Here is a 21,960-nt window from a genome sequence, read left to right as displayed (position 1 = left end):
GAGCATAACCTTGCTAGGATGTGAAATGAGTGCAATTGTACAGTAGTTGGAGCATTCTTTGGCACTGCCTTTCTTTGGGATTGGGATGTGTTCTGTAGGACTCTCTAGTAAGGATGCAGAGGCTCATAAGCTTATTGATACTTAGATCTTTTGGATGTAAAAAGTGCAAATCCTTGAAGCAGGCTTCAAAAACAGCAATATCACATGAAAAAGTTCACTTTGCAATTTCTACCCTTCAGATTACTGGTACTTTAATAACAACACACACCCTTCCTGTTTTCATATCCAAAACTTCCTCGTCTTTCATTTCAAATTTTCATCAATTTTTTATTATATGAACATGCACAGCATGTTGTTCCTACTATTATTCAAGTAAGGATCTTACTACAATAAATACAGATGAGGATCATACAATCCACTAGATAAAGAGAAAAGAGCTGTTCTTACCAGCAATTGATTGCCACGTACAGATCTGGGACTGTTAAATCCCATTCACATGCATACAACACCCATTTAATTAGACATTTTAATCTTGCTGATGCACGTGCAAAGCATGTTTCCTTGCTTATGCTCTACTGCTCTGGATCAAACTACTATCATTAAGGAAACATAACCTGGGCAAGAAGCCAAGCCCCACAGACAACTACACAAAGAAATAGCTTTTTAAGTAGATAGGAACTAAAAACTATGAGAGTTGCTTTGTAAATAGAATTTCCATTTTCAAGCCTTATGAAGTTTATCCTAGATTTCTTCTGATCTCTTCCTTTCACTTCGTGTCACAACTTTGTTTTAGAGCTAACAGCCAACTGACAGCCTCACAGGAAGACATCTAAAAAGCCCAAAGCTAAAACTCTGTAATGCAATAATTATGATTGCAAGGGAAACTCCCAAGGTTCAGTTCCTGACATCCTGAGAAGTAGGGCTTAGAAGGTCACCTGGATAGTAAACTTTACTGGATTGCTAGATAAACTACAGTACGTATCTTACACTGCAGTCCTATGCGCACTTATTTCAAACTAAACCCTACTAGAGGTGTGAAGTCCTGGACAAACTCTGGGAAAATATTTTTTCCATATATTTTCACAAGGACAAATATACTCACTTAAAATGCCCATCTTAATGAGACCTTCATTTTAGTAGACACAAGTCAAAATTCTGTTGCCCAGTTAGAGCTGCAGAAAGCAAATGAAGTGACTCGCAGTGGCTTCCTTACCTGGCATGTGCTGCTCAAGGACACCCAAAATCAAAGCAAGGCCTCATTCCTTGATAGTGAGAAGCCACTGTGAATTATATCATTTACCTTTCACAACAGTAACTACACAACAGGATTTTGGCCACAGATAGGATTCTGATACATGAGTATTCTTCATGGGAACACTAGGCAGAGGACAAGAAATTATGCTTGCCTCCAGATATCTGAGTAAAAAGAATAATTCTCTGTTAAAATACTTTTTTCCTTAAAGAACACATAACACAAACAATGAACATAAGAAAAAACTCAACTGATCTAAGAAATACTTAGATTTCAAAATATAATATCTTCAACCATCAAAAATATGTAAAGGAAGGGAGAGGGAAAATAATTTTTCTCCATGCTATCTTCTACTAACACTTAAGCATGGACTCCATTTGCAACACAAATCCCATGTTTATAATAATGTCACTTGCAATCAATGCCAGTGAGACATCATGCCTGTAAAGCTTACAAAACTGAAGCTTTGTCAGGGTTTCCTCTTACTTATGAAATGTAAAACTGTTTTTTTTCCAGAAAAGTAAAATATTTATATATTGTCTTCTGCTGCACCTGGTATCAAGGCAGTCCGCAAATGTGATCAACAGCTGAAAACATCACCAGGATGCATTAATTAGACCTGGCAGAGTGGCTGTAGCTTATGAAAAGTTGTAAAAAAAATTAAAGTTGCTTCCATGTGGTTATTATGGTCTTACACATGTATAATCTAATACTGTGCAACAAAGGTATACATATTGCTGCCCTGTTAAAAACAATGGAGCATAGGGCTTTGGCTCAATAACACTCTATATTTGCACTAGCACTCTTCTGCATCCATAAACAGGGCTTTACATTTGATTCCGCCACTGCAGCCTTAAAAGAGGAGCAATGGATAGACTGCACTGCTCCACTTGTGCAAAATGTGTAAAATCTTCGTGATAATAACGACTGTAACTAGACTGTGACTTGTGTCTGTCAACAGGTCATATCCAAGCAATGGTGCCATCCATGCCCAGGGGCATGTGAAGTGAATCTAATGTGAAGTGTTTAACCAAGCAAACACTGATTTCGTGAAGTATATTCTTCCAACATTCTTAACTCAGCTCGATTCCTTTGATTTTCCTCGCTTTCTTTTCTCCTCTTCCAATTCTTGCATCTTTAATGGTTACAACTGTGTTCTCTCTCATTCTTTCCTAATGTATTCTTCCCCTATTTTACCCTGGAAAAGGATTCCTATGTTAGTCACACGCCTTCTGCTTCGCCATTATAATATTCTGAAACCCCACATGTTCTTTTACACCTATTAAACTGTGGTCCACTTAGCATCTCTTTTTGACACAAAATATTAATGGAATGGATTGGGGGGGATTTTGCTATTCTGTACAGCACACAATGCTGCAAATGGCCAACATTCATATGCATTTCTGTGTAAATAAAAAACAGTCACAACATCGTGCTAAAAATGCAAAAGGAATTCGGTTTAGCAGAATGTAATTACCCAGCCTGGAATCTAGCCAGATCACCGTAGCTGACATTCCTGTTTTAGTGAGATCTTTGAAAGTGCAGTGATTAGTTACAATGCTTTACATAATTAAATGAGAATATGAGTGAATGTACAAAGTGGAATTTAGAAATATGTGTCACCAATTCATTATCTACCAGAACTGCAAAATGGTGCCCATTCTAGTGATTTATCTTAAATAGCGCCAGCACTATAGATGAAAAAGACATGAACTGGAGCCATTGTTTAAGTACAAGAGGAAGGCAGGAGACTAACACATCATCAGCGCGCGCACACACACACGCACACACACGCACATACACACACACCCCACATCCACCCCTTGCAATTTGAGAGCCGCTGTAAAAAAGCAGTAAACCAACCAGTAACCTTATCATATGATTTCATCAGTTCAGACTAGCACAGTAATTACTAGGAATAGTTTTTACTGGACAAAATCCCACAGATAAATTGTTTCATTATTTTTCTTTTACCGCCATCAGGAAAAAACAAATCATCCTGCAATGCTTTTAAAGGTTTAACAAGTTTTTATCGATATGAATTAATGAGCATTAGATTTTAAATATGTACAATTTGAACCTTAGAAACACATTGAGATTGCTATTACTTAAGACATTAGTTTGCTAAGATTTTAATTTATTATTTATGCATAACCGCATATTTAAAGAGGCAATTCATCTGGTAGTACTAATAAATGGAATAAATTACAGAATGCTATATTTAAGAAGTGAAGAACATTCTAGCAACTGAGTGATCTCTACCAGAGGGAACTGTAAGAAATAATGTCAAGGAAGAAGCCAAAGGTGAAGCCATGTTTAAAAATAATAATAGTACGTCCACAGAGAGAAGATGGCAGCCAGAGCAGTTTCCCTGTCCATGCCACCAACAATGTTGTAGAATATTAATAAAAATTCTTCAGGAAAAAAAAGCAGGGCTACTGGTACTACTAACATGAGTATACTGTTTCCCCGAAAATAAGCCCTAACCTGGAAATAAGCCCTAGTATGACTTTTCAGGATGCTCGTAATATAAGCCCTACCTCTAAAATACTGTAAGACCTAGTTAAGTGAAACCCCGCCCTCCACCCTTGGGCAGCAACCAGATGACATGATTATATATGAATAAATGTAGATTGTTGTACAGTACATGAAAATAAGCCTTAATGCATTTTTGGAGCAAAAATTAAAATAAGACCCAGGAAACAGGGTAAGAACTGTCAATAAAGGTGGCTTACTTAAGCAAATCTAAATTTAAAACAAACACCTAATCATTACTTCCAGGCACAATCCAGGCAGTTATTAGAATGTCCCCAAGACCAACTGGACTGCATTCATAAACATGAGCTTCACAGAAAAATAAAAAAGACATGTTTTGCCCTAAACCAGACACTTCTACACTGCCAGATATAATCTCAGTTTCAGCTGCCAGATATAACTGGGCTCAATCGCCCAAGAGGTCAACATATAGAAAAGTTCCAATTATTTACATACTACTATTTGTATGACTCTCCACAGCTCTTGATTTGGTTTTAAGCCTCCTTTCTTTGGTCACTTTTACTCAAAGTTACACCTCTGTCTGCATGTCTGCTCTCTCATCTTCCCCATCAGCTTTACTATTGGGGCTTAGGAACAGGTATTTCTGTTCTTTTAAGGTAATTCTAGACATCAAAGCCTGTCTTCAAATTGACCTAGCCCACTCCCCATGTGCATCATGGCCTCTCCCAATTTGAAGAGACACTTGTACAGCAGACCGAGGCAAAGAGGCAGTCCCGTAACAAGCAAAACTAGGGAGCTGGACAGGGGACAGATTGTATTTTTCTTCAATGTGGAAGAGATTGTCACTCTCGAATTGGCCTTCTCAGCTACACTAGACGCTACTCCAAGACCTCCATATAGAGCACGTTACCATAGTCTCTCGAGACTGAAGGATGCCTACTGACTCCCCATGTTCCTTGGTCTACCATCCCCATTATTTCCAGCCAACATGGGAATTGCTGAGGGATAATTAAGAGATTCCAAACACATCTGGCACAAGCTATAACATATTTCCATGAAGATAGTGACACATGGATAACTGATCTCAATTTGCCTGACAGAAAAATGTCTCTACAACCTGTTCTTCCGGGAAGCATGTTAAAGTCATTCTCAGGCAGCAAGGCTTCACAAAGTTTACAATTTGGAATATGACAAAAATCAGTTTTACTCCATCTTTCTTTACACAACACATCACAGAGGTTTCTTCTAATTTTCCCCTTACATTTTCACAGGGCAGTCCAGTTCTTCTTGGCTTGAGTTCATTTTTCCCAGGCATACATAGATCATAGTGATCTGCTACGACTGGGAATAAAGAAAGCTTCTCACAGGAACACAATTGTATGTTCTCCCTGATAACACTTTGACATTAGTCTTAATTTTTCTCTCCTAGCTTCTTAATGGATAACAATTCAAGTTCAGGGTCATGGTTTTCATCCACAAAAATCTCAAAGTGAACACAATATGCAACCACAGGAACCACACACCACTTCTATTTTTTAGAAGGAATACATCCAACATGATGATCCTACCATGACTGAACCTTACACTGACTGATCTTATAGGTTTAACCAACCTGACACTTCTGACCTTATATTAAAAGAAAAATATAACACACAAAGTATTCAGCTCTACTATTTTGGCCTGTGAGGTTTACAAAATGGTTGCCTTTCGAGACCTTTTCAATATTAGGTCTTCCTTTAAAAAAATCTGTGGCCTCTTTCTGGCTGACTACCCTTAGAATTTAGAACCTACTAAGCTTATTAACAAGCAGGAGTCTTCACTAATCTCTCATACATGAAACCATACATGCCTTACCCACATCTGATTGGCCAAGGGACCTGGGGCAATAAGATACAATCTTCTTAATAAATCAGAAATTGGATTTTTTTTCCAATGAAAAAGAAATAGGCTCAACCCTAATGGCTGCATAAGAGGCAGCTGGATTTCTCCATAATTTTTTTTTTGGGGGGGGGGAGCTACCAGCCATGCTGTTTGTGTCATATGTAATATGGCCAGGACAAAAAACTCTAAAAACGAGCATAAGATGAGCATATTCAGCCACTGTATATAGATGGAGTTTGTGTGGAACAGGTGGTTGAATGTAAGTTTCTTGGGACTATCATAACAAATGATCTGACTTGGAGTGCAAACACCGCTGCGTTAATCAGGAAGGCACAACAACGGTTGTATTTTCTAAGGATTCTTAGAAAGCAACAATTGACTGAGAGTTTGTTGATCACCTTCTATCGGAGTTCGATTGAGAGCATATTATCCTACTGTCTCTGTGTATGGTTCACGAGCTGCACAGTGGCAGAGAAAAAGGCAATTCAAGGGGTGATCAAGACGGCCCAAAACATCATTGGCTGTTCACTCCCCTCTTTGGAAGAATTGTATAAGAACAGATGTAAGAGGAAGATATTTAACATACTGAAAGACTCCTCTCATCCGGGATATCAGCTCTTTAAACTATTACCATCAGGAAGGAGATTCAGGGTATTGAAAGCAAGGACAAGCAGATTCAAGAACAGTTTTTACCCAAGTGCAGTATTGAGTTTAAATGCGGGGCCATAGGTTTTTGATGGAATTTTAATTGCTGAGAGAAAACGGGGTATCTATATTTGGATGGTGAAAGTTGTGTATATTTTAACTTTTTTTTTGTAGTGTTGTCCAGTTTTACCTTGGGGAAGAGCACCTCATTTCGTTGCACCCACTTGTGAGCGCAATGACAAATAAATTTCTTATGTCTTATGTCTTATGTCTTATAAGTGTTCAACTTTGACTGATGATAACACCAAGGTGAACAAGCAGGAAGATAAATCTGACTAAATAATCCTTTTTTATAATTATTATAAGCTTTTTCTCCAAAATAAACGATCTGTAACAGAAGAGTTGCATTTGGAACTTTGCAACTGCATTTTATAAAATAAAGGTATGTTCCTGCAAGACTCTTCTTCTGCTCTTGCTTGCAGCTGTTCAGTATTCCCAACTGCTTTCAGAGTTCTGCTGCTCAACAATCTCTTCTTGTCTGCATTCTTGAACTACATTTTTGGAATCCAAATGTTTACTAGTGCCTGCAGCCAGGAATGTGATGGTTATTTAAAATGAGTATGTTATACTTCATCTCACCTGGCCCTTTCAACCCAGTTTTCCTTGCCCTCTCTGACTTCTACCATTGTCTTCTCCTGCCTCTAGATAGACCCCTTTTGTCTCTCCACCTACTTTTCCAAACCTATCGTTTTTCTATTGCTCTTTTCATAGGTCTTTGGTCTGCCCTCCTTTACCCCAACATGACAACAACTCCACACAGAGAAGCCAAGTAGTCATGCAGCTTCCAGCCTCAAAGGACTAGTCACACACATTAATCCAAGAGGGATACAGGACCACGGAGAGGTGAAACAGGTATTGATTGACAAGGATATGCTAATATTATGCATATGGAAATAATGTATATCTAGATATGGCAGACTTTCTCTTCAGTTACAAGATATTTGTATTTATTTCTTCTGGAATGGGCAAAGTGATAATCTGTTTTCATAAAATGAGTGTAGTGGCTGTGACTCAGGAACATAAACACATAAAATTATTCTTAATCCCCAGCAAGATGACGGTAAGTAAGATCTTGTGAAACTCCCCCAGTCCCATTCAGTCTCATCTCAAAGGCCCTTGTGCATTTAAACTACTGAAATAGGAACTGTTCTAAAGCCCCTTGTCTGAAGAGCTTTAATGACACTGCACTGAAAAGGCATGTCTCTCAACAGAGACCAACACAGCTACCACTTGGGCCTATTCACCACAATATTGCAGAGCAAAATGCCAATTTTCTCAGAATTCAGTTATGTCAATTAAATGTCTCAGGAAAATAGGAAGTGTAAAGGTCAAATGGTTGACAGAAACAAGAAGGATATAAAACCTTATGCTCTGCCAGGAAAAAAATCATGTTGCCCTTAAAAGACTTAATAGTTGCTTGTGTGCCATTCTGGCTCTATGATAATCTGGGTTAAAGGACATCCTAGCAACTGAACAATTTTACACATACATTTGGCTGTGCAATTGTTGACATTCATCCTTATCAAAGACATGCTGCATAAACCACATCAATACTAACCATAGTTTGTTGCCTTAACCCTAGTTAAAATTCTAAACACAGAACAAAACTATGGTTTGCTATTCACCTTAAATATGCCACCAAAACATTCTGCTATTTTCATAATATTCTATATGCCTGAAAAGACCCCTAGAGATTTCCATCTGTCATATGTTAAGCCAAATAACATACAGAAAAAGTGTGTGTTTTTTTCATTTTGAGTACACATGAGCCAACAAACCGGACTAAGACACTTCCTTCTCCTAGCGCAGCATGACATCTGCCAAAGCGAAGGCCAAATTTACTTTTCAGACTGATGAATATGGTATAATTATAAATTATCTATAGCCTTAAATTCTTGATTGTTATCCTGATTAAGGGTAGCTGCTCACAGAATAAATAATTCAACTGTGGTTCTTACTAGTTTCTGTATATTTTTATAAACACTGGAAGAAATGTCAAAAAAACTGCAGAAGCAACTCTTACAGCAGCTCTATAACACTAATTCCCAGAGGAGAAAGGATGGAATAACAAAGGGCTCAATTTGCAACTAATAAAACCTGAGATCATTCCACTCTGTAGACTTAATAGGGAAAGAGCAAAGACTATTTTGATAATGCCTTGGGCAAATATATTTTAAGATTTATCCTGATCAAATACTTTTGATACAAAATAAAGGAAAATCTAAAGGGCACATCCTTTATCTTTTCTATTCTTTCTGCTTACATATTGCAAATATTGTATATGTGAAACAAATGTACAATTCTTTACTTGATACACAAATTTCAGAGCTATTTTTAATTTAACTTTTGGAACAGGATTCTATGAAATAAAAGATTTTGAACCAGCATCAAATCCTCAGGCAGACAAGATAATTAGATGCTTGTAAATTTCCCAGCTTTCTATGCTAACACTATGTCTACATTCAGGGCACTCATGTCTCAAGGAGAAATAACAAGGTAGCCATTACATTGTCTTTGCACTCCAAACTCGACTGGGAAGAAAAAGGTAGCATAGGGAAAAGGCCTGGGTCAAGATGTTTTTATACTATACAGACGCTTGTATGAGCAACAGAATGAAAGCAGATCTATCCACACCTCAGTGCTTAGATAGTGATGTCTAAACCAGGAAGAATCTTTCCATTCCAGGGATGTTAACAAGAATTTCTCTGCCCTTCTTCCCCAAATTAGAGAAACAGCCTGAAAATTTAGGATTTGTAACAGGCAATATCTCTCTCTCTCTCTCTCTCTCTCTCTCTCTCTCTCACACACACACACACACACACACACACACACACGGAGAGCTGGATGTCACTAGACAAACCAACTCTCTGAAGAACGTGAGAAGGAGCTAAAGATGCTAGAAGAGGGAGTGTACCAATATATGTAGCTGTGCACTGTGTATCTTCCTAGAGATAACCAGAATCTTGTTTCCAAAACAATTCCAATTAAAAACTTGTCCATCTTCTCAAAAGGATAGCAAATTGCACAGAACCTCAATCTCCCCATCAATACATCCATACATCATTGTCATCTATTGCAACTTAGTAATGAAAAGGAATGCCACTCATTAGTGGTTGCATGGCATGGTATAAAACCCTTTGAGGCATCAAACTCAATGAAGCAACATAGGTCTGAATCTGAGCAATGCCTTGATGGGAAACTAAATGGGAAGCCTGTGAGCTCAATGAGCAGGATAAAAAAGTAAGAAACAAATATGCCCTGGTAAATGGGGAACAAATTCTGGTCTCGGTATAATTCTTTTCTAGTACTTTCATCAACTGAGTGTGCATTAAACCTCCTTGTACACAACAGTGCAATGCATATGTGGTATTTGTCAGCTAAATGAGTTCTCAATACTATTTGTCAAATAATGTCTATAGAGCTTTTTTATTCTCGTTTTTTTAAAAAGCAGTATTACTGCACATTGGAAAGACAGTGCCTTGAAGAGAAAATGGATTTTTTACTATCTCAGAGGAATTTGTTCTTCTTAATTTCACATGAAATTATGCACATCATAAGTAGGCGAGAGCAAGGCTGAGTTGGGAGGTGATACTTGCATAGATAAGTGAGGAAGGAATATGAAAAACGTGAGATGTATGCCGATTAAGAATTTTTGTTTTGGGGATTATTTATTCTGCATAAGTTTTAATACAGTTTATAGTTTCCACAAGTAAATGTGATGGCACATTTATGTGGGGCACAATCCAACATTGCGCTTTTGCCACGGAAACAATGGAAACCGGCAGAAGAGGGGGTAATTTTCCATTCTTATGCACCCTCAAGCCAAGAAACTCTCTGGAGCAATTTTTAGGCAACTCTCAAGCCTGTGAGAGGGAGGAAAGGAAAGGAAATTCTATTGTGCCAGTGCTGCAGCATCAGACTGGACTTAGACCAGAATTCTGCAGTTACTTTTAATGCACACCTATGTCTACAAATGATTACTTAATAGAATCCACATGCTTATTTAACTTAATTATATTTATATCACATCTGAACTGCACAGAACTCAAAGTGGTGTACATTAAATTACACTGCAGGCTTCTATTCATGCATTGACATATCTATACCATGACACAGCTTCAACACTGCAACTTGTAATCACTCAAGAACTATTTTTGTAACGTGGAATGATTAGGAATGATCCAATAATCCAATTATTATTGGACCATTCCTAATGATTATTAGGAATGATCCAAAGAAACATTTAATTCCAATTTTCATAAAATTACAGAAATGCTAAGGCACAGAGTGTAATGCAGACTGTAAGGGATTTGTGAGCCTGCCAGCCCTGACTGTGTTGACAGAACCTTCCTGCCACTGTCCAAAGTCTCAAGAGGACACACAAACACACCCAAGAGGACCTCATCTTCCTGTGCCCAGGTACCCTGTGGAGATGAATAATTTACGTTAACATGGGCTCTCTCTCCCTTTCCTACAAACTACAAAGAATGTAAAAAAACTGGAGAGCTAAGTACCAGTGAACCTGGGTTTGAATCTTTCATCTGTTGCAATCATTGAAGGGCAGCATGGTCAGTGACCATTATGAACTGCTCTCCCAAAAGATAATATTGAAAGGCATGATTGGTCCATCCATTCTCACCCGAACCATATGCGCCCCCCCACAGGGCGGTTGGCACATCTGAACGGGGCCACAGACAGGAAACACATCTTCATAAACTTTATAAGGTTTGTTATGTGACCTATACAATCCTGTATTTCTTTCAGATCGTGTTATTGCTGCGGTAAAAAATAAAAAATAAAAAGCTGAGAATGGCTGCTCTAGGGCAGTGGCTCTCAAACTGGGGTCTCCAGATGCTTTTGGATTGTAGTTCCCAGAAGCCTTCACTACTTGCTGTACTGGCCAGGAATTCTGGGAGTTGCAGTCCAAGAACATCTGGGGACCCAAGTTTGAGAATCACTGCTCTAGGGCAGTGGTCCTCAACCTTGGGCCTCCAGCAGTTCTTGGACTTCAACTCCCAGAAATCCTGGCCAGCAGAGGTGGTGGTGAAGGCTTCTGGTAGTCCAAGAACATCTGGAGGCCCAAGGTTGGGGACCACTGCTCTAGGGGAACAACAGTTTATGACTTAGTTAAAAGATAGGGTGCTCCCCTTCTTCCATGCTCTGAATGGAGACCACCAGTGCTTCTATGTGAGACATCAGTCTGCAATATAAATGATTTGGTGAAGCCCAGTGAATGTCTCACTAGAGTGGAACACAATTTGTCCGTTAGGAGTGTAAAAGACATATGCTCATTTGTTTCCCGACCAGTCTAGGGGCTCTTTTATGAATAAGGTCTGTGAGGGGGACTGCTATGGTGGAGAAATTTGGAATGAATTGCCTATAGTACCTGGCTAGCCCTAAAAATGGTAGTAGCTGTTTTTTGGTTTGTGATTGCAGCCACAAAAATATTTTCATCACCAGGTCATGCAAAGGCTTGACCAATCACCCTCCAACTTGGAATCCTAAATATTGGACTTTTTGTTGTTTAGTTGTTTAGTCGTGTCTGACCTCTCGTGACCCCATGGACCAGAGCACACCAGGCCCTCCTGTCTTCCACTGCCTCCCAGAGTTCGGTCAAATTCATGTTGGTAGCTTCGGTGACACTGTCCAGCCATCTTGTCCTCTGTCGTCCCCTTCTCCTCTTTCCTTCACTTTCCTAACATCAGGGTCTTTTCCAGGGAGTCTTCTCTTCTCACTATTTTACATTTACTCAGATTGACTGTCATGCTAGCTTTCCTGAGTTCAATTAATACAGCTTACAGGTGGATAAGGTGTTCAGACCAAGAGGCATCCAATATGATGATGATGATGATGATGATGATGATGATGATGATGATGATGTTGTTTATAGGCTGCCTTTCTCCTGATAAAGATGTATGGTATGGCAAATGCTGGGACTTGGAACATGAACCTTTGCAAACTACTGACTGTCCCATGTATGCCAAAAGGCATATGCATGAAGTAAAACAACCCCTTGGGGGTAGTAAGGGCCATATTTTCCTTACCATTCATCCTTAAGGGGAATTTCCAGTATTCTTTAGTCATGTTTAGTTATGTTAGGAAGTGGCACTCTTCTAGCCAGTCCAACAATTCATCTATACGTTGCATGTGTTCAAAAAATAATTATTGTCTCCACAGAAATGCCACGAGTGTTCTTCAGCTTTCAAGCTGTACTTCTAGTAGGTTTAAATCCTTTATGAAGTTAATTAACTGAAAACAAACTCACTTTATAACATCTAGCCACAGTAGTAAGCAATTAAATTGCAACATATCAATGACAAACCAAAATGTAATTGGTAAATGAACCTTGAGAAAGCCCTAGGACAACTAACAAATGCCACCTGTAACAAGAAATGAAATGTCTTATTCATAAAGCAGCCAAAATTTCAATGAAGAAACAGATTAGTAATATGAAGAATAAAATAAAATAAAAACTAAAATCTGTTGTGTTCTTACTTTCTTAGATGTCCTGTTTCCAATAACTATTTCTAGGGGAGGGGAAATATTTATTTGCCTTTTAGGCAAATTTTATATGCAAGCCAACAAAACAAACAATTTTGATTCTAATGTTTCCTGTAAGTATTTTTTTAAGTTCCTTTTATCAGTTCTAAAAATATTTCCAGTTCTATAAAACAACTGATCTACTGATATTTATTTATTTATTTATTTATTTATTTATTTATTTATTTATTTATTTATTTATTTATATCCTGCCTATCTGGTCAGTTACGACCACTCTAGGCGGCTAGAAAAACTAGTTTTTCTATGAAACAATCAGAATATTACTCTACTCATACAAACAAGAAAACATTTCCCAAGGCTCTTATATTTTAAAGGGTATAGTACTTTGTTTTGCCAACCTGGATATATCAGGAAAATGCAGAAATATGGCACATTGTTAATCTTTCTATAAGTACCTTATGCAAACTCCTATTTAACTCCAACATTTACTCAATTTCATCCTTTTGGCCATTGGCCATTCGAGAAAATTAATTTGGATTTATCTGTTCTAGTGTATTTCTTGTATTAATACAAAGTTCGCTGGGGTACATGTTCCACTTCAGAATTCTCATTTGATCTACTGTAAATCTATCCCTCAAAATAGACAAACTTTATTGGCTGTTTTATATCCCACCTTTCTCCCAGACTGGGACCCAAGGTGACTCACAACAAAATTCAAACAGATAAAGATGAAACCAAGACATGTACTTTCCAGATATGTTAACTGAACAGAAATATGTTAGTGTGTGTGAAGCATAGGTAGGCCTACAAAGTTACATCTGGAAACTCCTTTATTTAAACTCACTATGAACGTAAGCCATTTTGGCAAAAACTTAAATTGTGTATAATAAACAACCTCAAAAAGTGAAAGTTGTAGAGTGAAGACCACAATGTAACATTTTAGCTCAATATCCTGACAAAGAGGAAGAACCCTTTTTAAAAAAAAAAAAAAGTGTCATCCAGTCAACTCCATGTTATTGTGACCCTCCCAGAATTTGCTAGGCATATTCAGAAGTGGATTGCTAGTCCTTTCTTCATCTGGCACGCTAAGATCATGCACCTTATCCAAGACTGAACAGGTAGTAAGGCATGTAACCTCATCTGCCATACACACCTGGGTAATCTCAGCTGATCCTTCAGGACCAATGGGTCCACACCCACAAACTCCAACGTCCTAATCTACATGAACAGAGGGAATAAATGTTATACTACATGAGTGCTTTTAGGATCAGAATCAGTCTGAGGGCAAAACGCCCTAAAATGTTGCTATTATATTTTGTACTGTTTGTGTGACCTGTGTCCGCAGAGTATAAGCAGCCAGAAAGACCAGAACCAGCAGGTGCCTGATTATCACTGTTTGTGTGTGCATCATTTGGGAAAAAAACAGCAAAAAACAGTCCAGATTCCCAACTCAAATGCTTCCCTGGATAAAGACAAACTCCTTAGTAAAAGGTAAATGGTTTAAAATTTTTGAGAAGGCATATGATCAGAGTGAGGAACGACTGTATGACTAAAATAACACAGACAACAAATGACAAATAAGGGCTATTATCACAAATTAGCCACTTTAAAATTAGAGACACCTTTTCAATAATGCTTATGAATTATCTACATTGCAAGTCATGGTAAAGCAGAGTGCATTAGTTAAGAAATGCAGAATAGAGCCTAGGTGTTAAGAATGTAGGTGTCTGTCTGAAATTGCTACTATTATCTCTGGCCCAGGGACTGTCTCTAATGTGTTGCAGTACAGCACAGTCCTAAAAGCAAAGGATTTATGAAAAGCTAAACAAACACCCACATATTTCTTTACAGGACCATGGAACATAATGAAATTCCATGGACTGGATCCATATTAGTCAAGTGCAAGTGTGTGAACTTCATCGCCATCTGAAAATAGTACACAGGGGATTGGAGAATCTTCTGAATGAAGGCATCATACCCCCACACCCAGAGGCTGAGGCTAGATCATGGAAGGAGCCTGTGATACATTTTTGGGACTTCCTAGTTTATACAAAACAGCCTACCCCATTCTGCAGAGGCCTGAAACACACTACTGAGCATTTTCAGAGGGCTAGAGGGACTCACCTAGAAAGGAGGGGTGGGGAAGTCTACTGCCATTAACCCACTTGCCCCATCTAGATGGGGGTGCTGGTCAATTGTGTTTTTCTTGTGGACTATCCATAAGCAAGTTGTTAACTACTGTGTGAATAGAATGCTGGACAGCATAAACTTTTTGGCTGGTCTGGCATGGCTTTGCTTATGCTTCCGATGCAGCTCCTTATCTTGAAGCTGCAAAGCTCCCATGTGAAACAGTTCTGAAGTTGTAAAACATACAACCTCTCCTATTCTTTGCTTCTAATGCAACAGTTTATTGAACAGTTAAAAGAAAAGGCAGTGGTAATAGGGATTCAGAAGTTGTAATGCAAGCATATGGGAAAAATACCCAATTTAATTAGGCTTTTATTTAATAGAAGCAATATATTGAACTGGATTAATTTAAGTTCACTATTTCAGGTTTCGAGACAAAATACATAAATATGCTCAATGTTTTATTCTGGTACAGGAAAGAATCATGATCTCTTATTGTTCCTTTTGTTTTTTAGTAAAAGGCATTTCAACTGTGGAATGAAACAGCATTTCAGTAGATAGCTTTGTTTTAATATGACTTTATTTCTTCTGCTCAAGGAATCCTATAGAGAAGATGTTATGGCAGGAAATATTTCCTTAAAGAACACATAATTGGAGAAAAGAATGTCTTGGAGAAAAATTTGGAAGGTTGTACGACTGCAAAGGCAACTTGCTGATTCTATCCATGTAAAAGGCTTAGCAATGTGATTCTAAATCGTGGTTGCAATTCTTTCGAACTGTTTTAAATTCTATCATTAATCTAATTCAGTTTTAATATTTGCTTAATTTTAATGCTACTTTTTAATTCAATATACTATGAGCCACGCACTCCATTTTTGGGAAGGAGGCAAGATAAATCCAAGAAATTAATAATTAAATAAATATATACAATACACTAGAGGTTCTGACATTTACAGCAACTTTGCTGAAAATAAGTATGCTCAGCACTGGCCAATTCCTAAATGGGAAACCACACTGAAACTATATGTACATTGCCTTAGGCCCCACGGCAAGACAACTACACCATTAAACTGGACACATGTAAAAATCCTTACAAATCTCTAATGCTATACAATGCTCTGACAATAATGCTGGGGAAAGTGGACCACTGAATATGAGATAGATTGATTCAATAACGAAAGTCACAGCCTTGAGACTGCAAGACCTAAACAGGGCTGTTAATGACCAGACCATTTGGAAGTCACAAATTCACAGAGTCGCGCCGTAAGTCAGAAGTAACATGACGCCACATAAAAATAATAAGAAACCTTAACCAATATTCCCTTGTTACATGACAGCCTAATACAAAAGAGCCACAAGACAACCTGTTCAGCTGTTTGAGGGATCTAGCCCTACAATTAACTATGTGCTTTTATTAATTATTTGTATTATATTGGAAGCCGCTCAGAGTGGTCGCATAGACCAGATGGGCGGGATACAAATCAAATCAAATCAATCAATACAATTCTGAAACAGGCCACAAAAGAACAAATCTTGTGTAGCTCTCACATCCATGCTTTAATCTTCTGCATTAACCTCCTTAATGCCAATAGAAGATGAAAAGAGAAATCCCACAAAGTTCAGTGAGGTTTACACGGTGGCCTTTTTCAATCCTAAAAGGCCACACAAGCCTTAAAAGAAAGTAGGCCCTCACCCTTTGGAGCCACCAGGTATCAACTCAAAACAAATTCAAATCAGAACCTTATTCATTAAACGACTTAACTCCATATCAATCTTCTAATGTGTCTCCATACAGCACAACTTCTTAAACAACCCAAACCAGTTTGGAATCCCCCTCCGTCCATTAAAACTAAACTGACAGGCAGGGTGGTGGTGGGGGGTCACCCATTAAGACTCCCAATCCCCCTTCAACCAGCCACCGTCCACGTAGCAGCACGAAAGACTCATGAGGCAAATAAATATTTGAGTCCTTAAACGTTATCTCTCCCACGGTCCCACTTTTTAATCTTTTGGAGGAGAAACCGCAGGGGGAATTCCCTGAGCAGCATTTCTCAGGGACCCCCTGAATTTTTTTCCACCTCATGCTGAGCGCGGGGACCTCACGCCTCACCTTTAGGGTGAGGGGACTGACCAAATTTTTCCCCACCATACCTGCCGCCCTCAGGGGGAGAAAGAGCCCCCCGCCTCACCCCACCCGTCCACTCCCTCCCTCCCTCCCAAGCACAGAAAACAACCTTCCCTCCCTTTTTTGCCTTTCTGAAGGGTAAAACCTCCCCTATTATTCTGAGCAAGGGCGAAAACGGCGCCTAAGCTCGCCGCCTCCCCTCACAGGCGGCTTCACCTTTTTTTTCTGGGGGTGGGGGAGTGGGCGTGGGTGCCCGTTTCCCCCTTGCTTTCAGACAGGAGGCTAGCCTCGTATCTCCATAACGCTTCGTCTCCTCCCTGTCTGGGTGTTCTTCCCCCCCCTTTCATATTTTTTTTCTTTTGCGCGACGGGGAGCGTCTCCTTCTTCCACCCCACACGCCTTTCTCCCACAGGCGCCCACACCCCGCGCAGGATTCCCCCCCCCACTCCCCACCCCGCTGCCATTATTCGGTCCAAACCTGTCTCCCAAAAGGCCGCCCGCCGGGAGACGAAACTCGCGAGAGGCGAAGGAGCCAAAAAAAAACACACAACAACCAGTCGACGTCTTCCTTCCGAGAGGCCCATCCAGGGGGAAGGGAGGCTTGTGACCGACAAGAGCGGGGCCCTGCCCGGCCTCTCGAGTCACGCGAGTCCCCGGCTCCGCTGGTCTAGGCGGGCCGTCACGGGGAAGTCCTTTCTCTTCCCCCGCCGCCGCCGCCTTGCCTAACACACACCCTTTTTCCTTCCCATCCCTCGACTCGGATCTAGACAAGCCCCCCTCAACTTAAACCCCCCACCCAGGGACTAGCCCTAAAGGCGAAGCAGAAAGTCACGGCCCTTTTGGCTGCCCCAAACCGCAGCATCCTTTATTGTTTCCTGATTTTTAAGATTCCCATCGACTGCCTTCCAGCCCCGTATTCCAACTTGCACTCTCCCTTTTTCCCCCGTTTTTTTTTCTACATTTCCGTGACATCCACACAACCGAGGCTTTTTTTTTCTCCTTCCAGCGAAGGGAGAAAAGAAAACGACAAAAGTGGTGCCCGAACCCTCCAGTTCACTTGACCACGATTCCTATCATCATCATCATCACAAATGCTTCAGACTGAGCACGACGGTCTTTCCCCCTTTCCTCCTCCTCATTTATTCTTATTTTGCAATCTTCTCTCTGTCGCCGAGAACGGCACGACAAGGATATCGTATAAATAGACCTCCACCAAAACCCCATCCACTCCACCTTTCCAACAGCCGCCACCTCACCCCACCCCGAAAGCCCCTCTCTTGTGGTTCAACGTGTGTATATGATTTCGTGGGGCTTGGGTTTTTTTTTTAAGGCGCCATGTTTATAATCCTCCATCATATTTTAAAAAGAAAAAAAAGAGAGAGAGAGAGATTCCCTTCCGCCAGCATGGAGACACTGTCCCCGTCCCTCAGCCCCCCACAGCCGTGGGGGGGGGGGGAGGAAGACACATAATCTCCACAAGGCTGTAAATTCAAACTCGCGTGTGTGTGTGTGTCTATGTGTGTGTGTGCGTGCCTCCCACCCCGCAACCCTTTACACTCCTCCTCCCCAAGCCTTCCTCACCTTGTGCTCTTGACTGCTGCGCTTTCTCTTGCTGCAGGCGGAGGAAGAGAAGTTAACCCAGGCGAAACTTTTCGTTCCCTTCCCCCAGGCCGCGGCTCCCTCCTCCTCCTCCTCCTCCTTCTACATATTTTTCCCCCCCATCGGAGTTTTTATTGTGTCTGAATTTTCCTCTCTTCTTCTTCTTCTCCTGGCTGTCCACACTTCTAGCTTTCCGGGGGTAAACAGGATTTAAGGATGAAGCCACGGATCCTTGGGAGAAGGAGAACTCTAGTGGCGTCTGGCGGAGTTGCTGTTTGTTTCTCTCTCATTCCCCCCCCCCTTTTTTTTCTTTTTTCTTTTTTCCCCTCCCATTCCCCCCCCTTTTTTTTATAATATGGGGTGGAGGCACGGATCATTCACGAGAACTGACTTCAGCAACTACGGAAATATTCGGTGTTTTGGACGCAACCGCGATTTAACCCTCGCAGAAGGCGGCCACTCATCCCAGTCCCTTGTCAATTGCCCTAGTTCGGGTCCTTTGTCCATAATCAATTGAAAACCTATTATGGGGTGGTTTTCTTGCAAAAACAAAAGCAAGGTGTCTGAATAAAATTTCAGTCGATCCTTGTCATTTTAAGAGAACAGTTTGGAGAACATGGGGCTTCTGGAGACAGCGGAGAGCAACAGTGTCTCTCTCTCTCTCTGTGTTCCTGTGTTTATCAAGAACTGATCAAGATCATTTAATTTCTTGCTCTAATGTGCATTGCATTATGTGGGTTCTCATTGCTACAGTGGAGGGTGATAAGATGCTAAAATAACAATTTGCCATTAGCAATCAACTCTTCAGGTCTGCATCTAGTGATTATAATTACTGAAATGGTGTAATGTATCCATGTTTATATATTTTTTAAATCTCAGAAACCAGTTTAATGCTGGATGCGTTTGAATAATTGAAATAGTTAAATTATTTATTAGTTTATTTCTATTCAATCATCCTTTAAGCAAGCTCAGGGCTGGGGGGGGCCTCTCCCCTCCAAAACTTTATTGCCACAACAAACCCAAGAGTTAGTTTAAACTGGAAGAGTGTACTGTACATTCTATGAGTCCCTTTCTCATTTTTTTCCTCAAACACCGCATTCAGTATTCTGAGGTTGAAATTCCACCATGTCCACAATAATTTTGGGAACCTTCTTCTAACAACTTCCTTAAAACTATGCATTTCTTTCTAGAAAGATCCAAAAATGACACCCATCCTTTTTAATTTGCTAGCACTGTGGATGTTCAGCTGACATCAAGCTTGTGTATATATTTATATTTATACTTATCTTTTTAATTTGTGGAAGTTGGATGACCAAAGTGGTCAAAACAATAACGACTGACTGACTGACATCCATCCTTCTGTGATCTGGGATGTTACTTGCTGAATCACCAAATCCATCCGATGTACATAAATGTGCTAGATGTACAAATGTACATGAGTGTTTTAATTACATCACCCACCGAATAATCAGTGGCATCTTGCACATTTTTCATCGGAATGAAAGCAATAGTTCTATTTCCTATAAAAGGTACAGCAGAAATATTCCACGCCGTATGAGTGAGAAACAGATGCATCTTGTTTTAAGATTATATTAAAATCCTGCAGTGTTCATTTTAAAGTAGTGCAGTACATTAATCCACCCAAATAGTTTGCATATTTTTGGTTGGTCAAAATGTTTCCTCCCTCATCTGATTAACTGACTAACATTTGCAAATATACCCAAGGGCACAATCCTAACTAGCCAAGATGGTAGTAGGGCCAACTGAACAATCACTAGGCCAGTGTAAGCTGAGCTGAATCTAAACCCCTCTCTGCCTAGGGATGTAGGAAATTATTTAAAAGCATCGTAATCTTGGCCTAATTTTGTGCTGGCATAGTGGTTGTGTCCCTGGTTTGGAGAAGGTCTGGATTTGGTATAACTTGGCTCTTCTCTTGCCCTGCCCCTTCTCCCCTATCATTTGCTGCTTCTGCCTGCTGACCTTAGCCAGCACAGTAGGTATGCTGGCGGATCTCAGAGACCAGCTAACAGAAGGGGGTTCTGTAGGTAAAAGAGCAGCTGCCACAAGAAGCTTCTGCCCATTCAAAATTCACTACAGCTGGCACATCTCTGCCCTAAGATTGCACTGTCTGTTCAGTGAACTGTTCAGTTTTGTCAAACCATTTTAAAAGTAAGCATTATATTGATGTTGGTCAGTTTCTGTGCCATGAGAATAGGCAACATAATGAGTAGCTTTTTTTCCAGAGAAAAGAAAAACAAGGAAGCAATGTACATATTGACATTTCCTCGGGAGTTCTTTCTAAGAAGATCAGCTAAGGCATTTTTGCACTTTAAGTACAAAGTTTTTTAAAAAAACTTCCTATTCTACATGCTGTATTAAAACGGCATAGAGAATTGTTTCCTTTTCCGTAAATTAGGCTGCAAGCATACATCCACTTAGTGGGGAATAAGTTCTATTGAACTCCAGGGAAAGTACTTCTCAGTAGATAAATTTAGGATTGCACTGGGACTGTTTTAAAAAATCCTATGGTCTTCAAAATGCCTTGGTGGAGACCGTAGCATTGTATTTAATGTATGTTTTTAATTTTTCCCTAGAGATGTAGGAAAAACAAGAATGCCCCTCTTTACTGCTGGCTTGAACATCTTGTAACAATTATTGTTTCAGTATTATTTATTGTCTGACATAGATGAATTAAAATATTCTGGCCACAGTGAAGTATACAGTGAGGCTGGATTACAGTGATACACTCCTTTAGGACTTCCCTTGAGACTGGCTCAGAAATTGCAGCTAGTGCAGAATGCAATAGGCAGGTTATTGAGTCAGGCGTCCTACCGCAAGGTGTTGCACACGTAATAAAAGAACTGCAGTGCTTGAAAGTGAGTTGTCAAACCAGTTCAAGATGATGTGTATTAACATGCAAACCACCAGATTATCAAGCAGCACTAGTTGAAAGTGAGTTGTCAAACCAGTTTAAGGTGATATATATTAACATACAAACCACCAGATTATATGAAGGAACATGTCTCTCCATACCAACCTGCCCATTCCATGAAATCTATAGACTGAGGGTTCCCAATTATTCCTTCACACGTACAGGTAGTTCCGTTGATGGGTGTATGTGTGTGCACTTTTCTGTTGTAATGTCTTGACTTTTAAATTCTGTCTACATTCCCAACCCCAGGAGGACAGCAGCTAAACCTGATACAGTAGGACCCCCTTATCCATAGCAGCAGTATCCACTGATTCACTTATCTAAAGTCTGAAAATATTAAAA

At 39.9% G+C, this 21,960-nt stretch overlaps 1 protein-coding gene across 21 annotated transcripts in view; it reads right to left on the bottom strand.

Moving 5' to 3' along the window:
- Window positions 1-19,173, bottom strand: part of ZMYND11 (zinc finger MYND-type containing 11) — a 99,197-nt gene extending 80,024 nt beyond the window's left edge. For 7 of the 21 annotated variants that reach the window (XM_020779692.3, XM_020779701.3, XM_020779698.3 and 4 more), the window contains exon 1: window positions 18,669-18,995. The gene's annotated coding sequence lies outside the window, so the exon portion shown is untranslated. Of the gene's footprint in view, window positions 1-17,565; window positions 17,781-18,668 lie in introns of those variants that run through there. The other 14 variants (XM_073002904.2, XM_078378526.1, XM_078378528.1 and 11 more) reach the window with 8 other exon arrangements.
- Window positions 19,174-21,960: the final 2,787 nt, after the last annotated feature.

The sequence above is a fragment of the Pogona vitticeps genome, chromosome 6, assembly GCF_051106095.1.
Source record: "Pogona vitticeps strain Pit_001003342236 chromosome 6, PviZW2.1, whole genome shotgun sequence".
In the NCBI taxonomy this organism is placed as follows: Eukaryota; Metazoa; Chordata; class Lepidosauria; order Squamata; family Agamidae; genus Pogona; species Pogona vitticeps.
The sequence above is the reverse complement of the archived record's forward strand: the minus strand, read 5'-3'. Positions and strand labels throughout refer to the sequence as shown.